The sequence below is a fragment of the Ranitomeya variabilis genome, chromosome 4 (assembly GCF_051348905.1).
Source record: "Ranitomeya variabilis isolate aRanVar5 chromosome 4, aRanVar5.hap1, whole genome shotgun sequence".
NCBI lineage: Eukaryota > Metazoa > Chordata > Amphibia > Anura > Dendrobatidae > Ranitomeya > Ranitomeya variabilis.
Genome location: NC_135235.1, coordinates 598,756,275 through 598,775,985, shown reverse-complemented (window position 1 = coordinate 598,775,985; position 19,711 = coordinate 598,756,275). Strand labels below are relative to the sequence as shown.

The 19,711-nt window shown below is 44.0% G+C and overlaps 1 long non-coding RNA gene across 1 annotated transcript; it reads left to right on the top strand.

The window, feature by feature from the left end:
- The first annotated feature begins 2,704 nt into the window (after positions 1-2,704).
- Positions 2,705-19,084, top strand: LOC143769218 (uncharacterized). Its single transcript, XR_013214274.1, has 3 exons — positions 2,705-3,132; positions 18,097-18,384; positions 18,464-19,084. It is a non-coding gene; the product is annotated as an uncharacterized LOC143769218 (long non-coding RNA).
- The last annotated feature ends 627 nt before the right edge of the window (positions 19,085-19,711 follow it).

Genomic DNA, 19,711 nt, shown 5'->3' with positions numbered 1-19,711 from the left:
ACTGGCTTATGCATTTCCCCCATTAATGTTGGTTCTGGCAGTTCTGAGGAAAATTCGGGAGGAAGTGGTGGATGTCATCCTCATTGCTCCTTTCTGACCCAAGAGACCATGGTTCTCTTGGATGAGGAGGATGTCTTTAGCAGATCCATGGGTTCTCCCGGATGTTCCAGGTCTCCTCAGGCAGGGCCCAGTGTCAAATCCTCAAAGCTCATGTGTACATTTGACAGCCTGGATTTTTAGAGGGCGCTGCTAACACAGAGCGGGTTCTCTCCAGCCTTGATAGCTACTCTGATGCGGAGTAGGAAGCCTATAACAACTAGACTTTATGGCAGGATATGGGCTCAATTTTTGGCTTTCTCAGAGTGGTCTGTGGGGGGTACGGTCCCAATCAGAGACATTTTAGAGTTCCCTCAGAGGGGTATGGAGATGGGCCTAGCCACCATCACCTTTAAGGTACAGGTATCTGCTTTGGAAGCCCTATACAACTATAACCTGGCGGCGGATAGATGGGTGGCTAGGTTCATTAAAGCATGCCAGAGGTCTAGGCCTATGCCAGCTCCAAAAATGCAGCCCTGGGATTTAAATTTAGTCCTGGAATCCTTAACAAAATCGCCTTTTGAGCCCATACATGAGATGCCAGATAAAATGCTAGCACTAAAAACAGTGATTCATGTGGCCCTAACGTCGGCACATAGGGTTAGTGATTTGCAGGCCCTATCTATTAATTATCCTTTTATGTAGGTATTAGATAATAGGGTGGTGTTGAGGCCAGATCCAGCGTATCTCCCCAAAAGTGGCCTCAAAGTTTCATAGGAGTCAAGAGGTAGTTCTTCCCTCTTTCTATAGTGAACCAAAGACTGCAGAGGAACACAAACTTCACACATTAGACATCAGGAGGGCCCTGATGCAGTACCTAGACAGAACTAGGCAATGGAGGAAGGATGAGGCCTTATTTCTGTCATTCCATGGAATCAGGAAGGGATTTGGTGTTACAAGGGGGGCCATAGCTAGATAGATAAGGGATGCCATTAGCTTAGCCTACACCTCTAGTAATAGACCAATTCCTGGAAACCTGAAAGCCCATTCCACCAGGGCTATGGCAACCTCCTGGGCTGAAAGAGTGGAGGTGTCCATCGACAAGATATGTAAGGTGGCCACATGGTCTTCCCCTTCCACCTTCTATTGACACTATCGCCTCAAACTGTCCTCCTCTGTTGATCTGTCCTTTGGGAGGAGGGTATTGCAAGTGGTGATCCCTCCCTAGGGTGCTTTGATCTATATAAATCTCTCAGGTGGTGCTGTCATAGGAGAAGGGAAAAAAAATCTTAGTTACTTACCGGTAACAGGATTTTACAGAGCCCATGACAGCATACTTATATTCCCTCCCCCGCTTTGTCACGTGTGGTGTGCACTTGTAAGGGTGTTAAGAAAAATGTATTTGATGATGTTTATGTTACTAACTGTCTGGAGGTTCTCTTGTGCTCTGGAACCAAACTGATGCGGAGGAGAGGTACCGCCTTTTTCTTCAGTAGGGGTCTGTGGGGAAAATCCGCAGGAAAAACTCAGTATAATCACAAGAGAAATTGTCATTTTACGGATTTGAAAAATGCACCGCAGGACAGTTTGCACTGAGTAGAAAAAAACAGAGGCATGAGAGTTCTATAAATCCCATCCACTTTGCTGGAACTGTAAGATGCTGCATTTTTTGGCGCAACAAAAATACACAGCATCAAAAACTTATCTTGGGAACTTAGCTAAGGGTATATTCACCAGTGATGGGTTGGCATATTGCTCTATTCTCTGTTTAATCCACTTGTTAAACCTGACAACCTTTCCACGTGTAATCCACAGGCTACTTTCACACATCAGTTTTTTTCCATCAGTCGCAATCCGTTGAATTTTGAAAAAAAATGGATCCGTCACAGATTGTGAAAAACTGATGCCACGGATCTGTTTTTTGCCAGATCCGACTAGCTGATCCGGCTATTGGATCCTAAAAAAATCGGAGCATGCTCAGTTTAAAAAAACCGGTGCCATAGACTTCCATTCTAGCAAACGCTGGACGGCGCCGGATCCATCGCTGTCCGTTTTTTTCGACGGACACAAAAATGTTTACTTTGTCCTTTGTCTCCAGCCGCCGGACTGACAATTTTCGACGGATCCGGCAAATGACGGATGAAAGGTTAGGCCATCCGTCGCAATCCGTCACTAATACAAGTCTGAAAAAAAAACTGATCCGGCGGCATCAGTCGCTGGATCTGTTTTTGTCAAAATTTGACGGATTGGGACTGATGGAAAAAATTTCATGTGTGAAGCAACAAACTTATTTTCAGAATATTTTTGCTGCTGTTTATTAGTGGGTTTGAAAAAAAACACATGCTGTATCTACATGGAAAACCTTTTAATGATTTCAATAACACATCCTAAGCTTTATGCTGTAAGTAGAGATATTCAGAATAAATATGTTGTTTAGGCTACTTTCACACATCAGGTTTTTGGCATCAGGCCAATTCCGGCGTCTCGCTGGATCCGGCGTAAAATGTGAAAAACTGATGAAATGGATCCGGTTTTCCAGCGGATCCGACTAGCAGATCCGGCGAAAAACAGGATCCGTTTTATCAGTTTTACATTCGTTTCTTACGTTTTTTTTATCCGTTTTTTTACAGATCTGGTTTTTAAAAAGGCCCCTGGGAGGCTCCAAAATGTGATTGGCTACTGAAAACCTATATATACAGTGTTCTTCAGCCCATCTGTGACAGGTTGTAGAGGAGCAGGTTGGAGAGCAAGATGGAAGACGTTACTGCGAATATTCTGAAGATCAACGTGGATTTTATTGTGGAGGTGAATCGTTTGAAAGCAATTGTTCTGGAGAAGGAGCAAGAGAGACAGCAGCGCATCATGCGTCTGCACCAACGGCGTTTGTGGATCCACCCCATCACTGCACAGACACGTGGGGTGTTTTCTACACTGTACCTGGAGCTACAAGGAGACCCCGAGAAATTTTTCTCATGTGCGGATGAAAGCGGAGAACTTTGATCTATTGGTGGACCCAATTGGACATCTCATCCGAAGGAGTGACACGTATTGCCGATTCTCCATTTCACCGACGGAGCGTCTGATGTTCACTCTTCGGTAAGCCATTTATATTGTATCTCCTCCCTCCTGTTAAAGCACACTTCATTGCACACATCCAGAATCGCCGCACCCCATATATAGGGCCCTGTGATTTACCTTGCAGAGATGGAGCGTCGCCGCAAGGTAAACGGACATGCTGCGTTCTAAAAAGACACGCTGCATGTCCGGAAACGCAGGGCCGCCGGATGCGTGTTCACACGCATAGTGGAGACGGAATTTCATAAAATCCCCTCCACTATGCTGTAACATCTGGACGCTGCGGATTGAATGCTGCAGTTGTACACAGCGTTCAATCCGCAGCTAATCCGGATGTAATCCGGCCCGTGGACACGCACCCTTAGGCTATGTGCACACGTTGCGGTTTTTACCGCGGAACCGTAGCGATTTTGATGCTGCGGGTCCGCAGCAGTTTCCATTGCGTTTACAGTTACATGTAAACCTATGGAAACCGCAATCCACTGTGCACATGCTGCGGGAAAAACCGCGCAGAAACGCAGCGGTTTACATTCCGCAGCATGTCACTTCTTTTGTGCAGGATCGCGGCGATTCTGCACACATAGGAAAGCATTGATCCGCTTACTTCCCGCATGGGGTTATGCCCACGATGCGGGAAGTAAGTGGATCATGTGCAGATGGTACCCGGGGTGGAGGAGAGGAGACTCTCCTCCAGGCCCTGGGAACCATATTTGTGTAAAAAAAAAAAGAATTAAAATAAAAAATAATTATATACTAACCTCTCAGCGCTGCACGCGGCCGTCCGGTCGCAGGGTTGCTGTGCGAGCAGGACCTGCGATGACGTCGCGGTCACTTACCGTGATGTCACGAAGGTCCTTCTCGCACAGCATATTTGGAACCGGACCGCCGAGGAGATCGGGACGTCAGAGGGTGAGTATATAACCATTTTTTAATGATTTTTAACATTACTATTGATGCTGCATATTGCTGCATATGCAGCATCAATAGTAGGAGTAAACCCGCAGTGGAAACCGCCAGACAAACCGCGATAAATCTGCAGGGATAACCGCAGCGGTTTTGCCCTGCAGATTTATCAAATCCGCTGCGGGAGAACCCTCCCTACGTGTGCACATAGCCTTAGGGCTCATTTCCACATGCGAGGCACACGTCCGTATCTCGCATGTGGAAACCAAGCTGTGGAGCCGGCACTCCAGACCGGAGCGTGCGGCCGCATAGGAACACATGGAGCTGCACGCTCCGCTCCAAAGTGTCGGCTCCACAGCTTGGTTTCCACATGCGAGATACGGACGTGTGCCTCGCATGTGGAAATGAGCCCTTAGAAGGACGTTCTACATTTTTAAGAAGCCACAGGTTTCAAGCACTATAGAAAAAAAAAAAGGATTTCTCTGCTGCTGAAAAGCCTCAAATAGTGCAATCTCTTGACCACGATGTGAAATAATTAGATATTTCATAAAAACGTAAAGGGGTTGTGCAGGGAACAAAAGTTCATTTTAATCAACAGATCTTGGAATAAAAATAAAGTCCTCAATTGGTTGTGGTTAAAAAAAATGTTCCTGTGCTGAGATAATCTTATAAATGTGCCCCTGCTGTGTACTGTGTAATGGCTGTGTCTGACTGTACAGGAACATGGTCTCTGATCATACCACAGCTCCTGGGCAGGGGAGGAGGCTGTGGATTATACAGACATTACAGCAGGGGATCACAGTCGATTCTTTCTTTGAGGTAAAATATTGTTTAAAAGCCGGCAGTGAAATGTTTTACTCACAAAAAGAATCAGCTGTGATCCCCTGCTGTAATGTCAGTATGCTCTTATTTGCTTCCTCCCTTGCCCAGGAGATGTGGTATGATGAGACCATGTCCCTGTACGATCAGACACGGCCAATACACAGTACAAAGCAGGGGCACATTTATAAGATTATCTCAGCACAGGGACATTTCTTTTAACCCCTTAATGACAGCCAATACGTATTTTAACTGACCTGAGATATAAGAGAATAGCCTCCCCATACAGGTGACAATCCAGCATCTGTCAGCTGTACACTATAGCTGACAACTTGCTGTATCAGCCACAATCAGTGTTTGCACTGTCCAAATCTGTTTAACCCCTTAAATGCTGCTGTCAATAGTGACTACATCATTATAAATGGTTAACAGAGTGTGGGGGCTTCCTCTTTATTCCAATTGGTGCCCTCAGATCATGATTATGTGGTCCTGATGGTTGCCATGGCAATTCACGACCAAATAGCGGCCTTAGAGTCTGATGGCTGACTGTTATGAACTGGTGATTTAGGAGCAACATGGGACGTGCTCTGGAGGAGGTGGTACCTGTACTGACCGCAGTTCCTGAGCTTAACACAACACTAGAAGTAGCCGTGGGATGTTCCTGTCACTCCCTAGACACCTCTTCACAGCCGGAGGACTAACTGCCCCTAAAGATAGAAACAGGAAAGCTATGTTGCCTCAGAGAAAATCCCCAAAGGATAGGATAGCCCCCCACAAATATTGACTGTGAGTGGAGAGGGAAATGACATACACAGAATGAAAACAGGGTGCAGCAAAGGAGGCCAGTCTAGCTAGATAGATAGAACAGGACAGAATACTGTGCGGTCAGTATAAAAAACTAGAAAAATCCACCACAGAGTTTACAAAAATCTCCACACCTGACTAAAGGTGTGGAGGGTAAATCTGCTTCCCAGAGCTTCCAGCTTAACTGAATAAATCCATAGTGGCAAGCTGGACTAGAAAAAACATAGAAAGTGCAGAAAGATTAAGTCCACAACAAGTGGACTGCAAAAGAACAAGCAAGGACTTATCTTTGCTGAACTGGTCAGAATATCAGGGAAATCCAAGCAGAGATGTGAATCCAAGCAGGAACCATTGACAACTGGCACTGGCTGAAGGATAGAGCCAGGATAAATAGCCGAGCCAGAATAAACGATCAGTGGAAGCAGCTGCTGACTGCTAAATCCAAGGAGCAGCAGTTCCACTTAAATCCACCGGAGGGAGCCCAAGAGCAGAACTCATAAAAGTGCCACTTACAACCACCGGAGGGAGCCCAAGAGCGGAATTCACAACAGCTGTCGTAATCTGTTCAGAAGTTAGAGGCATTTATGTGGTAAAAATACACATTTTCATTTCTGTCATACCACTTTGCATTAATTCCTGTAAAGCACCTGAAGGGTTAATAAACTACCTGACAGCAGTTTTCAGTATGTCAGGGGATGCTGTTTTTAAAATGGTATCACGTTTGGGGGTTTCCCAATATATGGGACCGCTAAAGTCACTTCAAACATGGATCAGTCCCTAAAAAAATAAATGTTGTAAATTTCCATGAAAAAATGAAAAATTGCTGCTACATTTTTAAACCTCCTAAAATGCTGACAAAATAAAATAACGTTTTACAAATGGTGCTGATGTAAAGCAAACATGTGGGAAATGTTATTTATTAATGGTTTGCTGTGGTATGACTATCTGGTTTAAAGGGACACTGTCACCTGAATTTGGAGGGAACAATCTTTAGACCTAGGGGCGGGGTTTTCGGGTGTTTGATGCACCCTTTCCTTACCCGCCGGCTGCATGCTGGCTGCAATATTGGATTGAAGTTCATTCTCTGTCCTCCGTAGTACATGCCTGCACAAGGCAATTGTTCCCTCCAAATTCAGGTGACAGTGTCCCTTTAAAGGGATAATCATTCAAATTTTGAAAATTGCTAATTTTTTAACATTTTTCTTAAATTTTTGATATTTTTTATAAATAAACACAAAACATATTGACCTAAATTTACCATTATCATAAAGTATAATGTGTCACAAAAAAACAGTCTCAAAATCACTGGGATTTGTTGAAGAGTTCCAGAGTTATTACCACATAAAGTGACACTGGTCAGATTTCAAAAATTTGGTTCCCTCACTAAGGGGTTAAACACATCCAATGGTGGAGTTTATTTTTATTCCAAGATCTGTTGATTAAAATAAAATATTGATTGTGGCACAACAGCTTTAAGCGTGATCATCGTACTGTGAGTAAATTTGTGGCTGATACAGAGCACAGATGTGTTTCCACAGATAAAGTGCAGAGTCTTGCACTTGTGCATAAACCTACTATTCTGCCACCCCTAAAAAGTGCTCACAAGCTGTTGTATGTCTGGTCCAACTGCATGAAGACTGATTTTAAAACAGTCTACTGTTGAGTGCTGTTCAACCCTGGATGGTCCAGATGCATGGAGACGTGAATGACCACCATGTGCCAACAAGGCTGCGATATCAGCATGGAGGTGGTGGAATTATGTTTTGGGTCTGAATCATGCAGAGATGTGTAGACCTCATTAAGATCCCTGAATATGTGAAAGTGACCTTGGCAAAGTGTATAGAGTTTTTGTCTGACCACTTTCTTCCATGGTACAAAAATAAGAACCATGAAATCTGTAGCAAGATCATCTTCATGTTGACAATGCACCGTCTCATGCTGCAAATAATACCGCAGAGTCAATGCTGCTATGGGCATAAACGGAAGGAATGCTCATGGTGTGGCCACCATCTTCCCCTGACCTCAACCCTATAGAGAACCTTTGGAGTATCCTCAAGCAAAAGATCTATGAGGGTGGGAGGCAGTTCACATCAAAACAGCAGCTCTGGGAGGCTATTCTGACATTCCGCAAAGGAATTCAAGCAGAAACTCTCCAAAAACTCTCAATTTCAATGGATGCATGAATTGCGAAGGTGATAACAAAGAAGGGTCCTGTTACATGTAACTTGACCGTTAAGATGTTTTTGATTGAAAACACTTTTGATTTCAGTAAATGTGACCTCTTAATTCTGCAAATTCAACAAATGACAATAGGCTTGTTACTAGAAATAAAATAATACATATGTAGTACTAAAGTGACCCTTTTTTTTTAATACTGTGAGAAAGATATTGAACACTGGGAGGCAGCACAGGATAGTGTATTAAATGCAACTGTTACTGTAGTGTAATACTGAAAATGAACACCAGGAGGCAGCACAAACTGGAATATTCCTGTCACTGTGAATATGTGCTGTAGTACTGATGGTGAACACTGGGTGACAGCAATGGAACAATTAACTGTACTCTAGTGCTGACAGAACTGAGAATAATACTGAACAGAATACTAAAGATCAACACTGGGTGGCAGCATTGAGAGAAATGTAATTGTGGTGTGTAGGGTTGAGCGAAACGGGTCGTTCATTTTCATAAGTCGCCGACTTTTGGCAAAGTCGGCGTCTCATGAAACCCGACCCGATCCCTGTGCGGGGTCGGCCATGCGGTACGCGATCTTGGCGCCAAAGTCGCGTTTCGTATGACGCGTTTAGCGCCATTTTTTCAGCCAATGAATGAGCGTGGGCAGAGTGATGACATAGGTCTTAGGGGAGTGAACGCCTATCGTTATGTTATCGCTTGTGCGCAGTAGGGATTTGGAATGTGCAGTACGAAATTTTCTGTGCTGGGACGGAGGGGGAGAGAGAGAGAGAGAGAGAAGAAAAAAAAAAAGAAAAAAAAAAATTAATAATAATAATAATTTCCTTCATTGGGTTTCGTGTTTCGGCCGAAACCCGACTTTTCACGGTGGTCGGCCGATTTCACTCGACTCGACTTTTAAGACAGTCGGGTTTCACAAAACCCGACTCGACCCTAAAAAACTAAAGGTCGCTCAACCCTAGTGGTGTGTGCTGGAGAAAATGAACTCTCCACAGGATGCAATGCTACCAGAACTGAGCAAAGCACTGTAATAGTAAAAGTTAGCACCAGATGGCAGCATAGGATGGCATATTGATGAAACATACTGTATATATGCATAACTGCAATAATATATGGAGAGTTAAAAATTAAAGCATTGCAATAGAACATGATAAAATATTAAGACAAGTTGCCAGGTATCATGAATGCTGCATTTTTCCACTGTGTTTTCTTTTTCTTTTTTTTTTTTTTCAGAAAATTCACTGCATTTCACAGGTAATCAAAATGGATGTGATTTCATGAAAAATACCATTCGTTTTGCTATATAGAGTAAGGGAAAATTTCACAAACATGCTATTAAATGGTGAAAAAACTCTGCAATTCCAGCATTTTTTGGGGGTGGGAGGAGATAAGGGAAATTTTATGGCATTAATTGTGCAGTCAAATGACCTGGAAACATGATTCTCCAGAACAGCACAATTACGGGCATACCAAACATATATATTTTATTACTATTTTATTGTCTTAATAATTTCTGGATTTTTGTAGCAATAATTTTTTTTGTTTCACCAGTTTCCGAGACCCTTATCTTTTTTATATTACCATTTATTTTTTATATTACCATCTATGGAGCTGTGTGGGGGCTTGTGTTTTTTGCATGGCAAGCTGATGTTTTTATTATACAATTTTAGGGTACATAGAATGCTCTAATTGACTCGTGGCATTTTTTGTGTTCTTGCAACAACTGAAAACCACAATTGTGGCGTTTTGACTTTTTTTTTTTTCGGTCTCTGATGAAAGCACCATGAGAGAGGGGATCGACCCTTCAAGGACAGGAAACCTACAGACATAAAAGGGGGCACCTCTTCTGCATCAGTTGGTTTCCTGTCCTTGATGGGTGAACCTCTTCAGACATACCTGTGAAGAAGGTAAATGATAGAAGTTAATTCCCAGCCCCGGTCAGTCGGCTCAGGCATCGGTGTTCCCTGCCTCAGCCAGTCCGGGATCCCTGGAAGCGCCACAGTGGGTCCAGAGGGACTGCACGATAACGAGCGATAACAGGAGAGCTGTGTCTGGGCAGGACTACTGGCTAGGTTGTGGTCTGGCACATAGGTGCAGGTAAGTATACCTGGGGCTGGCGGCTGTGTGTGTGCTTCTGGGGCCATGGTCCTGGCATGTGTGCTGATGTACTTACGGCGGCTGGATGACCCTGGTGATGCGGCTGGGGTATGCCCCCTGTGATGCAGCTGGGATGCTCTCCCTTTGACGCTTCCGGGACTCCTGGGAATATGGCGGGGCTGCCGCGGCTGTAAGTCCGGAGGGGGGTTCGTGATTCCTGGGGCTGTGGGCAGGCACATCCGGGGGGGTCACCGGTCTGTGAGTCATTCGAGACTGAGGTATCAGGCCGACGAGGTGTCACCGGCGGTGGGCATGTCAGGTGGCGGTCGCGGGGGCAGGGGTATTGCCTGCAGACCCCAGGGGAGGAAGCACCTGGCAGACCACGTGGAGGACCTGCTGACCCGGTAGATTGGGGGAGTGGCCTAGGATGTTAAAAGGCAGGAAAAGACCAGGTGCTTCCAGACCCATAATCCCGGCAAGGTATCATGGAGTCGCCAGAGCAGCAGGAGCAGGTGCAGCATTCACCTATACAGCAGCAGCTCACTGAGGAGCCCCACTTGAGAGTTACCCACGATGACCGTGAAGCAGCGCAGGAGGTGGTCGTATGGGTGAAAGGAGATCCAGTCAGAAGTGAAAGTTTGCTCAGTGATGTAGTCTTCCCCTTGTCTCTCCTAATTTTCTGCTAGGTGAAGAAGTGTACCGCTAAGGCCAAGCAGAAAGACTGCAATTTGCAGGGTCATACTGTCAGATTCCTATGGGAAGAGATTGTGCCAGCCGTGCATTCAACAGACAGTAGTGGAAGAAACACCAGACTTCGCTTCTAGCCTGAGGGAGATCGATAGGGGAGAGGTTAAGGAATCGGTGAGATCCCTTTCCCAGGAAAGTGTCCGTAAGGCGAAAACAAGGAAGCCTAGATCCCCGGTGTTGGACAGTGATAGTGACTTGGATGAGGATGTCTCGGGTTCATCTCCTTCAACTTCATCCTTTTCAGATGCTCAGTCAAGCCGTTCTTGCTTCCCTGTTGACCAGGTGAATAAGCTGGTAAAAACAGTTAATAATACCATGGGGATTGTTGAGCCTAGGCCAGAAAAATCCATGCAGGATGTTTGTTCAGAGGTCTGGATCAGAAATCATGCAGATCCTTTCCTCTGAACGATAAGATCCGATCTCTTATTCTGCAGGAGTGGAAGAGACCAGAAAGGAAAGGCTCCTTACCTCCGGCCTTCAAGAGAAGTTATCCATTGAAGAATCTGCCTCGTCTTTGTGGTATAAAGCCCCAAAGCTGGATGCGGTGGTCGCTAAAGCATCTAGGAAACCCTTTGAAGACATGGGAAATCTGAAGGACACACTAGATAAGATACCTTTCTAAAAGACTCCTGGGATATGTCGGCAGGGTCCCTTAAACCGGTGGTGGCAGCCACCTGTACAGCCAGGTCTTTACTGGTCTGGCTGGACCAGTTAGAGTCTCAAGTAAAGGATAAAGCATCCAGAGAAAGCATTTTGACTATAGGAGCTGCAGCCTTTCTGTCAGATGCATCGGCTGACTCAGGTTAGCAGCAAGAGCCGCGGCCCTTTCTAATGCAGCCCGAAGGGCCTTATGGCTAAAGTGTTGGCCGGGAGTCATCCAGGCCAGGTCGAAGCTCTGCACCATCCCTTGTGAAGGGGAACACTTGTTGGGGCCGGTGTTGGACGAACTGGAAAAGGCGGGGGACAATAAAAAGACGTTTTCTAACCTGTCGGTCCCTTCCTACAGATACTCCTTCAACAGGAGAAGATTTAGTTGTAGAAAATCCTCCAGAGATAAAGGCAGATGGGACGACAGGAATAGAAACGGCTCCTCCCGAGATCACAGGTGACCACCCCAATGACTGCCAGTCCAGGTAGGGGGAAGGCTGTCTGCCTGCTACCCGGTCTGGTCAGGGATATCGAATAGTAACTGGATCCATAATCTGATTAGATCAGGACTAAGGTTGGAGTTCCGTTCAATACCATAGGACAAATTTATGACAACTTCCACTCATTCATCATCCGCAGAGCAATAGGCCCTGGAGTCAGAAATCCTGGAGCTATGGCGTAAGACGGCCTTGGTGCAGGTTCCTCTCTTTTATTAAAAAGCCGGACAGTTCCTTTCGGACCATTATTAATCTAAGAGGTCTGAACAAGTTCCTGATAGTGCGCCCCTTTAAGATAGAGTCTGTCGCAGAGGTCATCGCACATCTCCATGAACAAGATTTCGTCATGGTTCCCTATTTGGATGACTTTTTAATAGTAGGCAGTTCGATCATCCATTGCACTAGTCAGTTGGAGGGTGTAATGTCCACTCTAGAAGGGTTGGGGTGGCTTTTGAATCTCAAAAAGCCACGGTTGCAACCCCTGAGGGTGCAGGAATCTCTGGGTCTCGTGCTGGACTCCGAGACTCAGGAGTGTCAGCCACCGGTGCCCAAATTAGAAGGTATTCAGCATCAAGTTTTTAAGGCAGTAAACAATCCATCTATGTCCCTTAGGAGCACGATGTCCCTTTTTAGGGTCACTCACTTCCTGTATTCCGGCTGTTCGGTGGGCCCAATTCCATACTAGGGCCTTACAGTGGGAAGTGTTGCGTAATGACCGTTTGCTTAGAGGGTGCCTAGAAGGTAGAGTCTCTGTCCCCCTCTACGATACAATCCCTTCTTTGGTGGTTAAATTTATCAATTTTTTGTCCAGAGGGGTTCCTTATGAGAACCATATTTTCCTTATTGTCACTACGGATGCCATCCCCATGGGTTGGGGGGCTCATTTGGGGGAGGTGGACAAGGTGTGAGAGTGGTGGTTCATCTAACCTGAAAAAGTTGTTGGTAGTGAAGCTGGCAATAAGACGGCTCCTTATGCCCTACAGACTCAACATGTCAGAATACTTACCGACAATCAGGTAACGGCGGCCTACATAATGGAGAAGTGGGCGCTACTGCGGTTGCAGCTGCCGTGGCACCAGAGGCCCCTCAGGAGTCTGACAGCTTTCTGCCTTCCGACCAAGTGGCTGCCAGGTAAGATGGAACCCAGAAGACAGATCTGGGGGAATTGACAGAAGACATGACAGAATCATCTATTCTGGCCACGTCCAGTCTAGGGTTTCAGACAGTGTTAGAAACTGACGATAGCCTGAAAGCACTCAAGGGGTAGGCGGCACTGCCTTCCTCAGACTCAGACAACTTTACCGGGTAACAGTCCATCATAATGTGATGCGCCAATTTTGGGGCAGCTGTAGGCTGTTTTTTTTTCCAGCTATGAAGGCCCCAATAACCATGGACCTTCCCATGAATGGAGTGGTGGTGCACATGATCGACCTCCGCTACATTCAGCTGGGGCTCCTCAGAGTCCTGATTCTTGGGACTGGTGGGGGCCATGGCAGTTGGACCCAGAGATCCAAAAATTATCCCTTGGATAATTGATATCTTTTAAGCTTGAGAAAGCCCCTTGAACAGTGTTGTCTGGGCTAAATGTAATATTAATCCAAAAACAGAAAACAAAAACCGCTCTAACAGCTGGTTCTATCACCTGAGCTGTCTGAGTGTGACTCAGATATCAAGAAGCGAAAATAGATGTCCGGTGCTCACGCTGAAACAAGTTCAAATCACCGCTGCATGAAGATAGAAGAAAAGCGGGCACTCACCATCCAAATGAAATCCAAACTTTATTCTGACATCATGACATCATGTCAAATGCAGGACAGGCAGGGAAACACGGGCTTCCACAAGACGAGTCTTTTCTTCTATCTTCATGCAGCCGTAAATGTAATATTACATGGCGGCTTGGATTCACTAAAAATAATTAATTCATTGATACGTGCTGTCACTCATCAGGATCCTGCACAGGCCATTCTGTGGTGTGTGCAGGCAACCATGAGTGATGACATCACCGTGATTTCTAGCCACAGGACCATTGCGTTCTGTAACAAGCTGAGTACTCAGGTGACCTGAGCAGAATGCTATCAGAAAAACAAGTCAAGTACCTAAAAATGAGAGAATCGGATCACAGTGAACTGACACTCTGCTTAAAGGGGTTGTCCACTACTTTCAATTAACCCCCCAATGTATCTCCCCGGGGACCCTAATGAATTTTGTAGATACCTTCTGTTGCCGTTTTAGCCTGTGAGCGGCGCTATGTCGGCTGCTGAGTCCGGGTCACGTGACCCCCAGGCTGCAGCCGCCGCTAATTTCCGCTGACTTCACGTCAATTTCCAGACTCTGGAAATTAACATGACATCATCAGTAGGAGTGACCCAGCCTCCACAGACAATGGTCACTCATCAAGAGTGACTGGGCTGTGGGCGGTGCCTGGGGGCTGCTGGGATGTGTTGGCGGGGATGGGATGGACGGGGCTGGGATGGGATGGACGGGGCTGGGATGGGATGGGCGGGGCTGCACTGGGATGTGCGGGCGCTGGGGAGTCTGCGTGGCTGCGCCGGGATATGCGGGCGCCGAGCGGTGTGGTGGGGCTGCGCCAGGATGTGCGAGCACCGGGCGGTGCTGGGGTCTGCGGGTGTGTGCAGTGGGTCCGCTGGCCGTGCTGGGGTCTGCTTCGGGCGGGGGGGTCATTGGTGTGTGTGTCTGTGTGCAGGCATCGGCCGATGGGACTACAAGTCCCATCGGGCTATGCCTGCTACACTGTCAGTGAGTGACACATTAGCCAATGATGGGACAGTAGTCCCATCATCCGGCTAATGTGTTGAATGTAAAAAAACAAAAAAAACCCCACACATATACAGACATACATACAATATACATACAGACATACAACATACATACAGACATACATACAACATACATACATAGACATACATACAACATACATACATAGACATACATACAACATACATACAGACATACAACATACATACAGACATACAACATACATACATACAACATACATACAGACAGACAGACAACATACATACAGACATACATACAGACATGCAACATACATACAGACATACATACAGACATACAGCAGACATACAACATACATACAACATACATACAGACATACAACATACATACAGACATACAACATAGATACAGACATACATACATACAACATACAGACATACATACAGACATACAACATACATACATACAGACATACAGCATACATACAGACATACAACATACATACAGACATACAACACATACATACATACAACATACATACAGACATACAACATAGATACAGACATACATACATACATACAACATACAGACATACATACAGACATACAACATACATACAGACATAAATACAGACATACAACATACATACAGACATACATACAGACATACAACATACATACAGACATACAACAGACATACAACATACAGACAGACATACACACAGACATACAACGTACACACAGACATACAACATACATACAGACATAGATATTGTAGCGTGGCTAAAGGTTATATAGTCGACGGGAGGTATGTATCACAGAGAAGGCTTGTCGCTGTGATGTAACCCGGAGTGTCTTCTGTAATGCACATAAAGCAATAAGGAATTGTTTAGTATATTTGGGTCCAGGTTACAGGTAGCTGTGAGAGATGGGAGGGTCTGGCTACCCATATACCTCACCCCTGGGTAAGGGGCATAACCATGCCTATCTATATTTGTTTCAGGACCTGTGGTGATGTCATAACCACATGTCTAATCATGTGATTTTACCTCACCAATGGGTGTGGTTTCAGGCTACATAATGGAGGTGTGTTTGGCACATGGCGGTGAGTGTTTGGGAATCCGTCAGTGTGGACAGAGATCCCTGTGTCCAGGCGGGACACTACAGACAGGAGTCTGTGTGTGTGGAGGAGAAAGCCCCCACAGTGTGTTAAGGCTCCAGGACTGAGCCTGAAGGACTGGACTCTTGTATTTTCCTTTCCTGAGCTAAAGTCTATTTGTTTACCTGTTGTTCACGCTGTTATGTGGTTTATGGAGCAATAAACCCACTTGAACGCAGAAGAGAATGTTACTCCTGTTTCCTCCTACGCATGTGAGCGAGTACAAACCTTACAATATACAACATACATAGACATACAACATACATACAGACAGACATACATACAGACATACAACATACATACAGACATACGGCATACATACAACATACATACAGACATACAACATACATAGACACAACATACAGACATACATACAGACATACAACATACATACAGCATACATACAGACATACATACAGACATACAACATACATAGACATACAACATACACACATCATACATACAGACATATAACATACATACAACATGCATACAGACATACATACAGACAAAAAACATACATACAGACATAGATACAGACATACATCAGACATACAATATACATACAGACATATATACAGACATACAACATACATACATTCATATAACATTCATACAGACATACAACATACATGCATACAGACATACACCATACATACATACATACAGACATACAACATACATACATATATACATACAGACATGCAACATACATATAGACATACAACATACATACAGACATACAACATACACCATGCCACATGCACCATGAGATGTGCAACATGCAACATGTGCCGTGCGACATGCAACGTGTGCCGTGCGACATGCAACATACGACATGAAACATGCAGCATGCGACATGCAATGTGCGACATGCGACGAGCAACATGTGACATGCAATGTGCGCCATGCGACGTGCAACATACGACATGCATCGTGGACCATGCAACATACGTCATGCGACATGCAACATGAGGCATGCAACGTGTGCCATGCGACATGCAACATGCGACATGCAACGTACTGCATGCAACGTGTAACATGCAACATGTGGCATGCGACGTGCAATGTGCAACATGAAATATGCGTCATGCGACTTGCAACATGTGACGTGCGACATGCAACATGAAACATACAACATATACATACAGTACTTACAACATACTGTACATATAGTACATACACTATGTTCCAAATTATTATTACAAATTACAAGTCTCAACACGACAGGGTAGACAGAATTGTTTCCAATCCAGACACTAGTCGTATTAGACATCAAGAGATGAACACTAAATTCCATAAGAGAGGATACCCGAACCATATTCTTTCAACAAAAAGCGATGCAGCTAGACCTGATATACACCAGAGAACACCAAGATTAGCTTTTGTCAATACATTTCACCCATTTAATTATCTCATAAATAAGTGTGTTCTTCAGCATTGGGATATTCTTGGTAAAGCATACCTTCATGTGAAAGAGTTTAATTCCAAACCAATCATTTGCAATAAACGCTGTCCTAACATTAGGGATCATCTAGTTAGGGCAGATGTGGGCTCCAAGAATAGGGGACCTATACAAAGAGTTCTAGCTACATCATGTAATGGGACGTTCCCTTGTTTGAGTTGTTATCAATGTTCAAATGTGTCGAAGGGGGACTCCTTTACGCATCCACGTTCAGGAAAAAGATTCCCAATTAAGGGATATTTCACGTGCAATTCCTCCTTTTTCGTGTACTTGATAAAGTGCCCTTGTGGTCTCGGATATGTGGGGGAAACCACCCAACATATCCGAGACCGCATCTCACAACACAAATCCACTACAAGGTGTGGTAGAACACTCTTGCCAATTCCGGCTCATTTCAAACAGAATAATCACAGTGTATCACAATTAAAGTATCAAGTGATAGATCATGTCCCTATGGCAAGGAGGGGAGGTGACATGGTCAAAAAACTGAAGGAGCGTGAATCCTTTTGGATTCACACGCTACAAACTCACATGGTCTTAATAGAGAATATGAGGTCTCCTATTGAAAAAATGAATTTTGTATAGATTTTTCACAACAGTTATGTGGTCTCTTATATTGGATTAGCACGCTCTCAATTTAGATTTGGTCTGAGTAGAACAAATGTTATATAAAAAAATATGTTGAATTGTTCTAAACCCTTTTAACCTCCAGGTTGGTCCATACACAGACTTTGTGGTCTTCAAGTGATTCCTATAAACCATAATCCTTACCGAATATATTATTTCACATATTGTTCCCATATATCCCATATAAGTACATGGAAAGTGGTTGGAATATGGTAAAACTTAAATACTATTGCTCTAATGTATTCCCTTTTTCTCCATTTCCTCTTTTTTCCACAGTACACAAGCGGGAACTAGACTAGAGACAGATCACCATTATTACTGCGCATGCGCACAACATCGGTCTTTTCCGGTATTTCTCGTCTTTTTCCGGACTTTCATAAGCGCTCTTATCACATGTTCTTTTGCGAACTTTCACCCGGAAACACTAATGCAGACACGAGCACCAGAAGAGGGTAAAAAGCCGGTAACACGCTGTCTTTTACACATGCTTCCCTGACAGCGGTCACGCACTCCTTTCTGGAACTTCATATCAAGCACGGTGTATACCGGTTTATTGGATTTAAGGTATTTATCTTATGCGCTGTCTCCGGACTAGCAAGTGTATTATGAGCTATGTATTAATAATGAAAATCTGTTCCCACAGTGGGGTCTCTATTTCCTGCGCAACGCATTTGCAAGTATAGCAATTTTCTTTATATACCACATATGGAGATTTATTGTAAGGTTACCCACATTACACATAAGTGATTGAATTTTTTCTATATATATCCCACTTGTTTCCATATATATCCCACTTTATTCCATAGTTCTTGTATACTCTATCTGTCCCACTGCATATATGGGAGTTATACTCACTGGATCCTTGTTTTCTAATTGGAATATATGAGCTAGATAAGAACACATCACATAGCCCATTACGATGTGTTTCTCCTGATTGCCGTTAGTTGAACATATAAGTATATACGTTCTTTTGTTTATAATTAAAAAAATACATATTTTCTTTCTTTTTTTCACTATCTATTTTAAGATGCTCCTTTGGTACATGTGGCATATGATTACCAAGGATTATTCACACGGTGGATTGGGGATAATATATTATCAGGGGACATGCCATATAATGTCTTCATATCTGAATGTTTATTTATTATTTTGTTGTTAAAAAACATTTCTCTGTATATGTTACAGAAGGACAATATTTCTTGATGAAGGCTCTTTAGCCGAAACGTTGAAAAATGTAATATATGTCCATCAGAAGTTTGTTGAAGTTTTTTCATGTATGGAATCCCACCGTTGAAACTAATATTTTGAAAAATAAGGAATAATAAACAAAGAGTTTTTCATTTCAAGAACTGCAGTGTGCCGGAGTTTTTTCTTATATTATTATTTTTTTCAGAGCACCTCTGACTAATTGAGTGAGCACCTTCCTTATCGTATAATTGCTGCTTAATAATGTGGAACATCATTTTTAAGTAGTTTTCCTTTAATTAGAATCACCTGGAAAACCAATTAGCACGTGTTTAAGATTGATTTCAGTGATCCATTGAGCCCTGAGACACAATACCATCCACGAGTTTATTTAAAAAACAAAACAATTAAATCTTTATGACACTTAAATCCAATTTGCATAATAATTTGGAACACAGTGTACATTGTTATGATCCCAAGTGGCAGAGGATCACCAATAGATCAGCAAGTGATTAAACTAAGGACGAGCTCTAGGGAGATGGTAACTGGACTGATTGCAAATCTGAACCTATCCAAAACAACTAGAGGTAGCCGGTGAACGTGCCTAAAAAATTCTTAGACGTCTCGAGCCAGCCTGAGGAACTAGCTACCCCTAAAGAGAAAGAAAGACCTCGCTTGCCTCCAGAGAAATAATCCCCAAAGATAT